This window comes from Crocodylus porosus, unplaced genomic scaffold, assembly GCF_001723895.1.
Source record: "Crocodylus porosus isolate Cpor-Errol unplaced genomic scaffold, CroPor_comp1, whole genome shotgun sequence".
In the NCBI taxonomy this organism is placed as follows: domain Eukaryota; kingdom Metazoa; phylum Chordata; order Crocodylia; family Crocodylidae; genus Crocodylus; species Crocodylus porosus.
Genome location: NW_017728906.1, coordinates 73,513,759 through 73,528,957, shown reverse-complemented (window position 1 = coordinate 73,528,957; position 15,199 = coordinate 73,513,759).

Below are 15,199 nucleotides of genomic sequence, written 5' to 3'. Positions count from 1 at the left end.
CTTACTGGCAACAAAATGAGACAGAACCTTTGTGCCTTCATTGCTCAGAGCAGGGCTGGGATGATGAGGCCAAGCCCTGCCCCTGGTGCTGTCTTTAGAATGGGAGGGAGAGAAGGAAAGGGAGGGAGGTTGGGCTGGGGCTTGCCCAGCCCATGCTGGAGGGTGGGGTGGATGGACTGGAGCCCTCTTGGGGTAGCTGGATTGGAGGCAGCACCAGAGCTGGGAGGTGGGAGGCTAGGCTAGGGGAGAGAAGCTCAGACACACAGCTTTTCCAAACTGGAGCTCAATCTCCCAACCCCCCAGACCAAACAACAAATGTCTGTTGGGTTAGGGGGATCGCTGTAACTAATGGCACTTCCGTGAAGCACTGGGGTTTACAGCAGGGAGTTGCAGGTCTGTCAGTGCCCTTAGATATCCAGTAAAGGAATAGATAATCATTCTGGATGTTCTTCAAAAAAACTGCCCCAGAACCTTCAGTGGTTCTTTTAATATTCTTTGGTTACTAAAGGATTAGATCCAGAGAGAAAATTATCTCTATAAATACAACTGTATAATTACAGTTTTCCTATGAATTTATTAAGGAAGAGCTTTTCCTACTCTGCAGTACTACTACTATATTTTGTTGCTAAACATTTCTAAAAAAAGATTGTTGCTGTGCAACTTCTGCTCATTCTTGCTGACAGTCTGCTATTGGATAATAGTTTGGGGGTTAGTTACTTCTGTTAAAAAAAAGTTAATGTTTATGTATTAATGCTATTTATGAGTCATTTGTATAGTCACTTTTTTGATTTATTACTAGCCTTTGTTTTGTAATTGTAAAATGCATGTTGATTGCCCTATGTACCTTGAGAGGTCTATACTAATTGCTTCTATTGCTTAATTTCCTACACCTTCATTTTTTTTCTGTTAACATATTGACTTCAGATCCTTTTCCAGTTTGTGTATCGTCCATGGTACAGACTAGTTTTGTGATATATGATGCTAGAAACTTAGTTGTGTGAAATTTCAAGTAGGCTTTAACTTGGGACCCAGAGGCATAAGCAATCACTAGAAGCCTATTAGTCTTAGAGTCACAAGAAATTATAATTTCAGGTTTTTTTCATTAAGTATTTGTCTCTTATAGTAGGAGAAAGTTTGACAATAGAGCCCAAACATAACTGATGCCTTTCTATGTTTACAGAGTCTGAAGCAATGGCTCCAGAAAGCATGAACTGTCTCATTCACAGATTGCTTTCTTTCAGTCTGGTAACCCCTACAGCTCAAGCTAAAAGAACATTGCTTACATTGTTACATAAATAACATCAGATCATATTAATGAAATTCTGAAAAGGGGATATTCTAGGGGAAATAAGGACACTTTAGGTGAAACCCTTTTAAAAAGTATTCTAAAAATCTTTCCTAAACCTTTTTAAAATAGTAAATTATTACAAAATTGCCAGGGATTGAGTATGAAAAATAAGTTTCAGTTCAGCCTCAAATGATTTTTTTTTTCCTTTTTTTTTTTTGCTCAACAATTTACCAGAATATTCTTTATTTGCCCAGCCCAATTCATTATCTCCCAAAGGTCTCTGACTGATATTCAGTTAAAGGCAGTAGTAGATCTGATCTGCAGTCCCCACAACTGCACCTCCTGCCATGCCACAAACACATGGCAGAAAGCATAATTGTAGGATTGGGAATCAGATCCACATTATATTCTACTGTTTGAGCAGGAAGGGCCTGGAGTCAAGCAGAAAGCCATATACAACCATGTGTTTGGCTACATCCTTGAACTGAAGGTCTTGGCCTGTCCAGATCTGTCACTTTTCCCAGATGAGGCGCTTCCTGCCTCTGGAGTGGCTGGCCAGGGTGAGATGACCTTCCACTCCCTGCTATATAAACCCCTGACTTGGAAAAGGAAATGTTTGGGCAACAGGACTTAATCCTTACCAAGACTACTTTTGCAACTTCTGCCTCAGTTTGCTCTCTGTTGAACCTTCTGGCTACCTGACCCAGCCTGTCCATTATCTCTGGACACTGCCTAGACCTTTGGCTTTCTAACCCAATTTACCCCAAGCCCTTGCTCTCTGTTGGACCTTCTGGCTACCTGACCAATTTTGTCCTCTGCCTCTATGCTCTGCCTGGTACTCTATTTCTGACATGGCTTGCTACTGGACTGAACCTCTGGCTTTCCAACCTGACTTGTCGCTGAATTCTTCTCACTCCACCTGCCCTTGGACTAGCTGGCTATGTGGGAAGCTGATCAGCACTCCCAGCCTCAGGAGCTCACTGGAGCCTTGAAAGGCTCCTGTGCACTTCTGCAGCTGTGAGAGCCATTCAGCTGATTCCATACTCCCTGCCCAGGACAGAATTGGCCACATGTTCAGTTCAGTGTAACATCTGCCAGGGCCCAAGGTAAGCAGCATCTTTCCATATCCAACTTGCTATTTACAACTTTCACTCCTTTGTGTGTATTAGATACTTTTGGACCCTTCCCAATGCACTTTTTAAAAAGCAACCATTTTAGTTAGCTCAGGACTGGATTCTGATAATCTTAGCCATGTTAATGATTCACTTAAATGATCCTAAGTGGGACTGGTGTGAGTGAGGTTTGCAGAATCTTCATGTAAGTTTTATTTGACGTTCTCAAACATCCCAAGGTGATATCATTACTAAGATGATTGAAATGCTATGCATCTTTCCAAACAATAAAGTGTATTATATTCTCAAAATCACATAAACATTTATGGCTCTAGTGTTTCCTGCATATTTGAGAACATGAATGCCTGTAATTTTGTTTCTCTTTTTACTTGGAGAAATAAGAAGAGAAGTGACACACACTGTCTTATACGTCTCATTTTCAGTCTAATGTTATAACTTGCTCCAGCTACTATGCTAAATCAGGGAGGTATGAAGCTGAGACATCTGTGCATATCTTAATATGCTTGGGCATTGCAAAATATTTGAAATAGTAATATACTCTCCCAATTATAATATGACACCATTTAAAATGTAACACTTATCAGCACATTATGCCCTCTCACAGGATTTGTGTGTGTGTCTAGGTGTAAAAGAGAAACAAGAAAGATTGCATTTTATTATGGGAAATGCTCTAAAGAAAATTTAAAAATCCAGATTATTTTCTGTCACACTGATGAAAACACTACAGAATTAATTAGTCTGTGTAAATGAAGAATATATTTGATTCCAAAGCTGAAATCTCAATTGTTGCAAAGTCTTTCTTCTCCCAGTGCCTTTATTGATTTTTTTTTTAACATAAATACAAAATAATGTATAACACAAAACAAAGCAATATAACACAAAGATTACAAGCAAACATTACTAAACAGGATAAACAAGCCAATAAATATCCCTGGGGTACAACTGTAACCTGCACCCCGCTAAATCCCTTGAGCGAATGGGCAAGAAGCTGACATGGTTCCTCAATTCTGAGGCTGGTCAGCAGCTGGTTCAGCTCCTGGCCTAATTCAGAGTAGTGGTGGATTAGTGGGCTACTGCTATCAGCCTTCCTTGAGCTGGAGGATATCAATGCTTTAGGCTATGCTGCCTAGCTATGAGCTTTAATTAATGTCTAATTACTTGGCATACTAGAGTTCCAGAGTTTCAGACATGACTTCTTTACCCAAGGATTCTCCAATTATCCCTCCTAGACAGGTTGGGGTTTTTTTTAGGAGATCATGCATAAGGGACTACTTTTTTGCCAGAGGACTACTTGTGACAAAACAGCTTGACCTCCATACCCAAAGGGTTAAGGATGAGACCAGGAATGGGTCTTTGAACAGCTAAACTACTGTGTAGCCACAGCTCACTTACATGTTTTATTTCATAGAAAAATAAAGTCTTGATGTATTACTATAAATTATTGTTGTCTTTCATTTTTGTACAAAAGGAGTCTGTTAGATCAAAGCCTTACCTACGTCCTTCGGTTTCATCTGCAATACAGGTTAAAATGGTGGCATCATATAACCCTTTTGCCTTGTTATAGATCACTACATTACAAAAAGGAGAATTGGAATTGGGATGTTCACTGATGTTATTTTTGCTGTGTTAAAAAAAATTTAGTTTTGGAAATGGAGTTTTAAAAGCACTGAGCACTCAAGAGAAATTTTAGCATAGGATTTAAAAAGGAGTAGAATTAGGCTAATGCTAAAACATGTTCTTGCATAAAATGTGCACCTTTTAACTTCAAATCAACCCCCCTTCCCCCACCCAAATGAGGGTAAGTATATATTAAAGCTGGGAAGCTGATTTTCTGACCAGGATAGGATAATCTTGCTTTGATTCCTACTTCACAGTACAGCAGCTATGGCATTACTATTCAGGAAGCCAAGGTAGTTAATTATCTTAATGGCTTCTTGTACTTTACTCCATAGGTGTTAATGATCATCTCCTCTTTTACTGGTCTTGATGTTCCACAAATCAACCTAACCTTTCTTAGGGCAATTTTGCTGTCTCCTAGCTGCTGGTGGACTTTCTCTTCCTATTTCACAGCCTGAGCAGGAAAAAGAGGATAAGTCATCTGAATACTATGCTCTGCCTCTGCTCTATGCAGCCATAACTCTAGAAAAATCTTTTCTTCTTCATTCTGCCTTTCAAAAATAAGATGTCAATTATATTCTGGTGTGTATATATTGTATGTGAGAAAATACGGCATATCCCCTGTCACTTTGGAGAGTTAATTTCTCACAAGAAACATAAATTGCAATAAGTGCCCTCTGGACTAGAGAAAAATCATATGACAAAATAGGCATCATAATTTAGCATTCCATATTACAGCTGTAATGTTAGTTGTATGAATTCTATGCACAACACAAAATTAATGTATGGAATTTATTACAAAAGGATGTTATGAAAGCAAGTAATATTATCAGGGTTTAAAAATGTGTCAGAGAGATATATGAAGGCGATTAATATCAGGGCTTATTAAGCATAATAGTAAGGGATGCTCCTTACTGGTGATGACTGGGATGTCTAAAACTTCTGCTACTCCACAGGGTTTGAAGGGACCTCAGGAGGCCATATAGTTCAAACCCCTACTCAAAACAGGATCACCCCCAACTATATCATCCCAGCCAAGTCTTTGTCTTAAAATCCTCCAAGGATGGAGATTCCACAACTTCTCTGGGTAGCTTGTTGCAGTGTTTTACTACCTCCTAGTGAGAAAGTTTTCCTAATATCTAACTTAACTTCCCTTGAAACCATAGCAATTTGAGATCATTGCCCCTGTTATCTGACACCACTAAGAACAGTTGAGCCAGTGTTGAAGATAATTAGTCTGACCCAGTGTGGCAGCTTATTTTATGTCAGATAGTCACCCTACTATCAACGTGCCTTTTTGAAATAGATTATATTTGAGCAAAAGTGCAGCCTTGGTATCAAATACAATGAAGATGTTCCTAGTTTACACTTCAGTGACTGATATCAGAACCAGGTCTTTAGTCTTATCTATAAACTGGTAAGCTTGGTGGGTTCTTTCACTAGCACAGCAAAGAAACAATGTGATGTGCAAGTACATTTCAGGCACTTACATTAAGGTAAAATGAACAGGTTAAACAAATCTCATGAGGAATGCAGAAAAAGCAATTCCCATGACCCACATATGCTATAGTCCCCCAGACACTTTCCCTCTCAGTCCAAATAATAAAAAAGGCTTTAATATTTTTGCTGAATAAGATGAGGCAAATTTTCCTTTAAAAAATTCTGACTGTCTCACCTTGCCAGAAGCTTGATTTACACCTATTGTAAACTGGAATAATATGTATAACTCCATTAAAATAAAGTACTCTGGGCACTGGTGATATAAATGTTTAAGACTGAAACAATGATCATTTTGAGGGTAAAAAATATTTATCATAGTATTGCAGTGATGGTATAGGAGATGTGCAAAAGGCAAGAATTACTGTGGGCAATATCTTTTACTGGACTAACTGCATGGATAGGATAGTCATAGATAAGCTTTTGAATGCAATGCATTCTTCTTCAGGTGACCTGAAGAATGCATTTCATTTGAAAGCTTTTTCCAAGTCATTCAAACCATGCAGTTGGTCCAATAAAAAGATATCACTCATAGAAATACTTGCCACTCACATAATATTAATACTTTTCATAATACATTAAAATATAAATAAAAAACCATCAGCATATCTAGGTAATTGCTATTCCTTTGACAGGTCTGCATCCCTCCTTGGCTTATTAGTAATGTTCAGTCCTGCCCTTGAAATGTGCCACACATTGTTAACTAGCTTGGAAAATGTGCTGCTGTTCAGGCATGTGTAAAAACAATAGCAGATTTCCCAAAATGCAAGGTCTCTCTCTCTCTCTCTTCCCACACCCTCCCTCTCCACTCTCCCCTCCTCCCACCTCTCTCTCCCTTATATGCACACTGTTCGATACAGAATAGAAGATACAGCTGGTACCAATATGAGGTTACACAATTCTAAGCAACAGTATTTTTATGAGGCACTTTTAAAAAAATCCATCCAAAGGTACTTCAGCCTAGTAAACAGAAATGTTATTCCTAATACAGTGACATAGATACAGTGCAATATAGAGTGCATATGTGGCATAGTGCATGCTGATTTGTAGGCAAAGAAAAATGCATAGCAAACTTCAGATTTGATATATGTTGCAACATGCATAAAACATGCTTATGTACATTTGAAATTTATTAGACAACCCTTTACATAGATTATTTCACCTACTTAAACCCATATATCAATGTCAAGTGGAAAGCACAGCAGGATTGTACCTTAGGGACTAACTCACCCAAAGGCATAAGGTTTTCTAGGCAATAACCTACTTCATCAGAATTCTGTTACTAAAAATTTGAGCAGGGGGTGGGGGTAGAGTTCCTCCTCTCCTCTTCTGATCTACAGGAGGGGAGGGAGAAGAGGCACCCCAATGTCTTCAAGACCTGAGTGATCCTGCATCAGAAAGGCACCTTTTTCCTGGCTCTACACCTCCTGATCCCCAGGAGAACTTAACCTGGGAGAAAGCATATGGACATTCACTCTCCCAGGAGAAACTCTTCTAGGAGAGACTTAAACTTGTTTTTCTTTCTAGGGTTGTTTGTTTGTCTGGGGGTTTTTTTGTCCAGTTGTTTTTATGAGGGATCCTGGGATCTCTCTAATAACAAAAATCCCCAATTTTCAGATTTAAAAAAGTAACCCAAAATTCACATTTTTCCATGACTAAAATGAAATACTACTTCTATATCTATAGAGAGAGAGATGGAGACAAATCCCTGCTATCTGGCATTCTGCTAGCCAGAATACTCTATTAACCAGCACCACGCCACTGCCACCATCCACCATCTTGGGTTGCCACTGCATGCAAGCCACATGCAACCATGCCATGCTGCAGCTACTGCTGCATGCAAGCCCTCCTCCTGCTCTGGTATTTTTAGATAACTGTCAGTTTTATGTAAACAGCACCTGCCATACCCCACTCATGGAGGATAACTGAGCTTTTACAGTATATAGATCTCTCTCTCTATGTCTCTACCAAGACTTTCTCTTGGGAAACTGAAAAAAATATCTATCTATCTATCTACATGAGAGAAAGAGAGAGGGTTAATTTTAATCATGGAAAAATGTGGATTTGGGGTTACTTTTTTAAATCTGAAAATTGGGGATTTTTTTAATCAGAGAAAACCAGGATCGCTAGTTATTATTCTGCTCAGGTAGCCATATCTGCTCCACAAAAAAAAAAAAAAAAAAGAATAAATCTGTGCACTTCTAGTTTCTACTGGGAGAATAGGTTATTATAAAGAGCAGTTAGAAATATTTAAAAATTCTACAGCTTGGGGGAATGGGGAGGAAAGACAGTAATTTCAGAAGTGAATTAAGCCAACTAAAGCTTATCAGGTCAAGCTTATGAGTTCTATACAGCTGTAAAGAAAGTATGAATAACAGCCAGGTATCATTGTGGGCATAAATTAGGAAGCAAATTTTTGCCTGAAATATTTTAATAGCACTCTTTCTGAAGTTGTTGTGGGGGAGAAAAAAACAACTAAAAAAGTAAACTGTATTTTTTGGTTTTGGTATAGATTTATAGTCATAGAAAATTAAGGTTGAAAGGGACATTAGGAAGTCATCTAGTCCAACCTCCTGCTCAAAGCAGGGCCAGCCCTAATTAGATCATCCCACCCAAGGCTTTGTCTGTCCTGGGCTTAAAAACTTCCAAGGATGGAGATTCCACCACCTGTCTGGGTGACTGCCAGAGAGACACAGCATATGGACATGGCCCTCAACATTCTGATGACTTATGCCTATACATTGTTAGCTGATGCCTCCCAGCCTGAAGTGATTAGACTCTGTCCACAGCCCAGTTTCTTTCCTGCCATGATTTGGTGGAACTTTTTCTTTGGGAGGTGTTCTTCTGGTGAAAGTTGATCATTAAGGCATCAGGCTTGTTCCTATTGGAGCTCTGGCCCCCGCTTTCACTCTAACCTTATGCCAATCAGTTGTTATCTTATTAGTGTGTACTGTCAGATATTTTTTTCATGGGGGAAAAAATAAGTTGGATCTCTCAACCAAACTGGATTTTATACTCTCAATCTTGCTCACAGGTTTTCATTGCTATCCTGCCTGTCTTCACTCTACAAGGTTGTTGCCTGCACCATTGAAGACAGTCATGAGGATGTCCCAAGAGGCCAGGCACGGGTGAGTATTTCCTACTCGGGGTTTGTAATCTTGACAATGTCCTCTGTACTAATTTTGATTATGGGAGAGTCTCCCTATAATCTATCCTTCTTGTTTTGTTTTCTGGTTTTTATCCCCAACTTGTTCTGCCATAGAGAGAATTCCCTCTCAAACAAAAATAATGAAAAAAACTGAAATAAGGGAACTCTCAATTTGACATCTCCTATGATATGATCTCTTTAAGCCACCCCCTGTTCCCAAGTCTGCCCTCTTTCCTAAAGGGGCTCAGACCAATCTCTAATGTACTGGCAGTAATAATCTCCTAGGGGTTAAATAGCCCTGGAATCCCCACAAGAGAATAATAAAAAAAGAAACCTCCCTGTCCATTAGCATCTTCTTATTGCAGTCCTTCATCTCCCAGCATTCAATCTCTGCTGCTGCTGATGTGCTCAGAGGAATGCTGCCTTATCAGAGCCCAGTGACCAGCATCCACTCTTAAACCCTATTCCCAGGGTTAGGTATTACAGACTTTATGAAGAGCCTGTGTTCCACTCCAGTCCTCTCTCTTCACTAAAGCCTCCTCCTGGGAAGACTTCTGGCCAGAAATAGCCAAGGGTTTGTGCAGGGAACCAATCTGGTGCATGCAACAGCTAGGTAAGCTGAGTTCTGGTCACGCCAGGATTTCCCACCTCAGGGTCTTCACTGTGCCTGGCAGTGAGTTTTGACGTGGGTCTTTCTTTTCTTCTTAAGAGGCACAAAGAGCTTCTTCACAGTAAGCTATTCCAGTATTTTTCTGCCCTCCTTGTAAGAAAGTTCTTCCTAATATCTAACCTAAAACTTCCCTTGCTGTAGCTTGAGACTGTTGCTCCTTTTTCTGTCATCTGCCACCACTGAGAACAGTCCAGCTCCATCATTTTTGGAACTACCCTTCAAATAGTTGAAGGTTGCTAATAACACCCCACCTCAGTCTTCTCATCTCCAGACTCTTCAGCATCTTCTCAGAAGTCATGTGCCCCAGCCCTCTAACAATGTCATTGCCATTCACTAGACTCTGTCCAATTGGTCCACATCCTTTCTGTAGAGGGGAGCCCAAAACTGGAAACAGTACTCCAGATGTGGCCTCAAGACTGCTGAATACAGGGGAATAATCACTTGCCCCAGTCTGCTGGCAACATTCTTCCCAATGCAGCCCAGTATGAAGTTAGCCTTCTTGGCAACAAGAGCATACTGTAGTGTCATATTTGGCTTACTGTCTACCGTAACTTCAGGGTCCTTTTATGCAGAGCTGATGCTTATCCAGTTGGTCCCCAGCCTGTACTGTTCTGTACCAAGTACAAAATTTTGCACTTCTCTTACTGACCCCCATGAGATTTTTCTTCTGGGCTATTCCTCTAATTTATTGAGGTCTCCCCGAATCCTAGCCCTACCCTCCAACATATCCACTACTTCCCACATCTCGGTGTAATCCACAAACTTCCTGAGGGTGCACTATGTCCCATCTTCCAGGTCACTGATGAAGATAATGAGCAAACCTGGCCCTAAGACCAAGCCTTGGGGCACTCCACTTGACACCAGCTGCCAACTGTGTTAGCTCACTGAAAAAGCTCACTGCTAAGCCAAGCTAGTTTTCTGCCATAATTTTAAGCCTTTATGTACAATGGGGTTCTTCATTCCTGTGCCCCCAGTAAGGTTTCTTTTAAAATCTAACCATTTCTCCTTGACTGCTTTCCTGCTGACACTGGTCTCCCAGGGGATCCTGCCCATTAGTCCCCTGAGTAAATTGAGGTCTGCTTTTCTGAAATCCAGGTTCCATACTCTGCTGCCTTCCTTCCTCCTTTACTCAGGATCTTGAACTCAAGCATCTCATGGTCATTGCTTGCCAAGGTGCTATCCACTACTACATTCTCCACCAATTCTTTCTTGTTTGTCAGCAGCAAGTCAAGATGAGTATCCTATAGCTGGCCTTTTCAACATTTGCTTCAGGAAGTTGTACCCAACAACAGGGGTGAAACATAAGTGGTGCAACCCCTACAAAAAGGCACCACCAACACAATCAACAGCACCTGAGGACAGTCACCACTCACCACCCTGCCACTTACACCACCGGTGGTGTCTGCAGGCAGTCCATGATCCCCATTGGCTACTGCCAACAGCACTGGTGGTAGCTGCCAGTGGTCGCTGACACCCGGTCAGCACTCGCCACCCTTCCCACCCCTGCCACTGACAGCACCGGTGGCATCTGCTTCCCCAGTTACCGCCACTGCCCTCCCTTCACTGCCGGCACCACTGTGCCCCCCAGCCACCAGGGGCACAAGTCGTTCATGCCTAACAATTTGTGTACTGTTATACTGCTTGTGCACTGCTTTATTGACCTCCCAAGAGATGTCAGGGTGATTGAAGTTCCCCATGAAAACATGGGCCTGTGATCAAGGGCCTTGAACTAGCTGTTTGAAGAAAGTCTCACCCACCTCATCCTCCTTCTCTGGTGTTCTATAGCAGACCCCCACTACAACATCATCCTTGTTGTTCTCCCTTCTCAACCTAATCCAGATACTTTCAACAGGCCTATCTCCAGTTCCATACTGGATCTGTGAGAAACCATAAACCTCTTTTACATAAATTGCAACTCCTCCTCCTTGACTCCCCTGCCTGTCCTTTCTGAACAGTTTCTACCCATCCATGACAGTGTTCTAGTCATGTGAGTGATTCCATCCATTCCAATCACATCACAGTTCCATGACTTCCAATTCCAATGCTGAGACACCCCAGGAACTTAAGGGACCATGTAGACCATGGAACCTTGAAGTTTACAGCTCTGGTTGGGCATCAGCAGCAGAACCCAGGTGATGCTGGAGTAAGGGCCCCAAGCCTTTTAAGTGAGAGCAAGAACCATGAAGCAGGAACCCAGAACCATACCTTTGTTTGTCCACCACTGCTTCCATCCATCCATCTACACTTCCTGCTCTCAACTCACCCCTCACAGTGAAACCCTCACCCACCCATGGACACTGAAGCCACATAGGAACCACTATAGACCATGGACAAACCTCGCCCATTTGCTGTCACCAGAAAAACTGGGAATGCAAGTGCCAGTCTGGGAAAATAAAGGATCTCATCACCATCTGGAGAGAGGAAGACTTCAGTGCCAGCTTCAGACAGAGCATTGAATCAGAGCGTTCTTCAATCTTATCACCCAACAGATGCACGTGCAGGGAGACAATAGAAACTGGTCACTGTTCCTTTCCAAGACCACATTGATAAAGAGGTATTATTACTATATGTGTGAAGCTACAAAATGGTCTTCAGGCCAGAGAAAGAGCATCCCATTCCACAAGGACCTGCGCAGCTTCCTCACCTAGAACAGGACAGATGTCCCCCCTGTGCTCCGATAGGACCTGGGGTGTTTCAAGTGAGTCATCCACAGGGATCCCAGAGGAGATGGTGGCACAGGGAGGCCCTGCAACACCGTTCCCCACACAAGGGCCATGGTTGTTTTAGAGCGAGCTCTATCACAGGTCTCTGTTGCCATTCCAGAGGTGCAGAGTGTATACCTCTCCCTCTCCCCCCCAGTACCAGAACAATAGCTACTGTACTGACATGACCTGCAGAACCCATGGCCAGTTCTCCTGATACTTCTCCAGATGAGCAGGGAACCTGGTTTTCACTGATAAACTGAACCTGGGCCTCTCATATCCCTGGTTTTCACTGATAGCCTTCTCCCTCCTCCGCCCCCCCCCCCCAATTTTCAGGTTAAAACAAATTAACCCCAAATACACCTTTTTCTGTGATTAAAATTAAACACCAGTAATACAGATATAGATATAGATATATCTAGATATAGCTGTATAGCTATATACAGATACATATTCCAGGGTCAAAAAAACCCATGCCAAACAAAAGCAGGGCAGAATGTGCCACCCAAAACTGGCTGTGGGCCAGGCTTCTTGCTGCAGGAGCACCATGGCTGCAACTCCCAGAGGCCTCCAACCTCCCCTACTCCACCCTGGGGGGCCTGCCACTCATACTTGTCCCTGGGGAAGTGCAAGTTCCAGCTCTTCTGGACACACCCATTGTATTTTTCCAGCATGTTCACCTCACATTGTTTGCTTTTGAATATGCTTGAAATGTGATGTGTTTACTTCTGAGGAAAGTTTAAGTCCATTTGAATATTAGATAATAATTTGGAACCATGTATTATAAAGAGAGAAATAGAGGCATGAAGTTTTTGAATGTTCTAGGGATTATGATCTTGACTGGTTTGAAAAGTTATAATTGTGAGATTTAGAAAGGTTGTAGTTTTTGTTTAATTTTTTTTTCCCTTTCAACAGATAATATCACACCCTAGTAGAAAGCTGAATGGTGAAGATGCATCCCAGTTCACTTTGTTCTCAAAGCCCTTGTTTGACCACACCTTTTTAAAAAATTAATAGGAATTGTGGGGACACAATAAGTATAGGATTGGCTATTATCCTTAAATAATTAACCCTCCTTATTCAAACTACAAGGACTCCAATGCTGAATTAATTTTACATCAAAGGACTTCATACTCAGCCATCTGAAAGACAGTCCTTAAAATATAGATTCTTATAAAATATTGAAATATAAATATATATATTTCTTGTTAGTATATTTGTTTTTAAAAGCACTGCACTGGATCACATTCCCTGTAATGGTCCACTTCTGAAATGAAGCTTTCCTTTTGATGATCTTTTGACTACTGTAGCCAGTTTAATAAGTGGGGACCTACCAAAATCTGTGAAAGAAAAAAACCATTACTAAAAGTAAAATGCTGGTTTCCCAAGGGGATTCAGTAGTACATGGAATGCTGCGGTTGGCTGCATAGCCCACGAGGGGCCAAGGAGGATGGGAGGCTCCCAGCACATAGGGGAGCCCAACATGGCAGCCTTCCCTGCCCCTCACTGCTGATTGGCTGAGAGGGCTTCCTGTTTTGCAGCCCAACCCCTCTCCACCAATCAGCAATGATGGGTGCATCTGTATGACAGACAGCCCTTGCAACCAATCAGTGACAGACAACCCTCGCAGCCAATAAGCAGTGACCCCCACTTGGGCCCCTCAGCCAATCAGAGGCATGAGAGGAGGCCCCACCCACAATAAGCCCTCAAAAATGGCAGCTGGCTCTGTGATCAGCCCTCAAAATCAGCCAGCTGCCTCCTCCTTAATAACATACAATAATAACTTACATGTGACCTTCTCAGACTTTGCTGTTGGAAGTGGTCCATTTTATATAAATAATTACACTTTAATTGGGCTAGAAGAAGAGACTAACTTTACAGCTCATTGGTTACAAGTTCTTATCTGGGATGTGGGAGAGACAGATCTGACTCCCAATCAGACAGTGTAGGAACTTGAACTTGGACCTCTCATATCCCAGGTGAAAGCTGAATACTGTGAAGTATTTTTAGTTTATCTCTTCCCTAACAAGAAATTTCATCCTGGACCTGAAAAACCTTCTTGATGACAGTTTCAAAATTAACATGTTTACAAGTAAAGTTTTGGTTGTGGCATACCAGCATCTGGATCTGCTTTGATTTCTAACACCACATTTCCACATAAAGCGCCAAACTCCAGAAACTTTACCAATCCATTATGAACAATAGCTCATCCTCATTGGAGCTACTTGTCAATTCACCGAAGTTATTCCTGTACAAGAGTAACGGTATATATGATTGTAAGGAGAATTAATGAATTGTATGCACAAATTATTTACAAAGATCTCAGGCCATCTCCAGACACTTTTGAACTCTAACCCAGTTCATTTTTTTCTTTTCCCTTCAATTCTGCTAGCTCTGCTAGAGGAGAACACAAGCCTACAGAGAGGGAGTCTTTTTCTGATACAGTTTCTTTTTCCTCCTACATTGGGTAATCTTTTTTATTATGTACCATTTTATTTAAGCTGAGACACCAAATTATTTTTATGTCCCTCCTATAAAGTAGATTTAAATTAAATTTGTCTTGGGCTCAGTATATATTTTAATCTTGGGATTTTTGTGTGTTTGTTTAATTAGAAAGACTGAGCAGAGCACAGAGCTACTATGCTGTCAACTACTGCTAAAATTGAAAGGAGAGAACCAGTCATCATCATCTTGCAGAATCTGACTTGTTGTTTTTTGATACTCAGGAGTAAATCCTGCATGGTTTATAACACTTTATACTCTTCACTTGATTTCTTTTGAAAATGTATTTTTGCTTTTACTGTGCAAAAGGATTTCAGTGTGTTCTGCATCAATGTTCAAGTTTCTGAACATGAGCATGAAAATATCAATCCTGAGAGGAGGAAGTTGTACAGTTCATTTACTTTAGATGTCTACATTGCTTATTCCATTCAGAATTGATTTGCTCAAACATTTATGAGGGACCAAGTGATTATTTTTAAATATAAAAAGACAAATTCTACTCTTAGCTACAAAGGTGAAATTCATGTGAAAGTTTATAGAAACTTTACTAGGCAAAAATACAATATTGGCCTGAGAGCAAATAGATATATGCTGACCATGAATAAACTGAAGCTGGAAAGAGAAACAGGTTTCTAACTATCA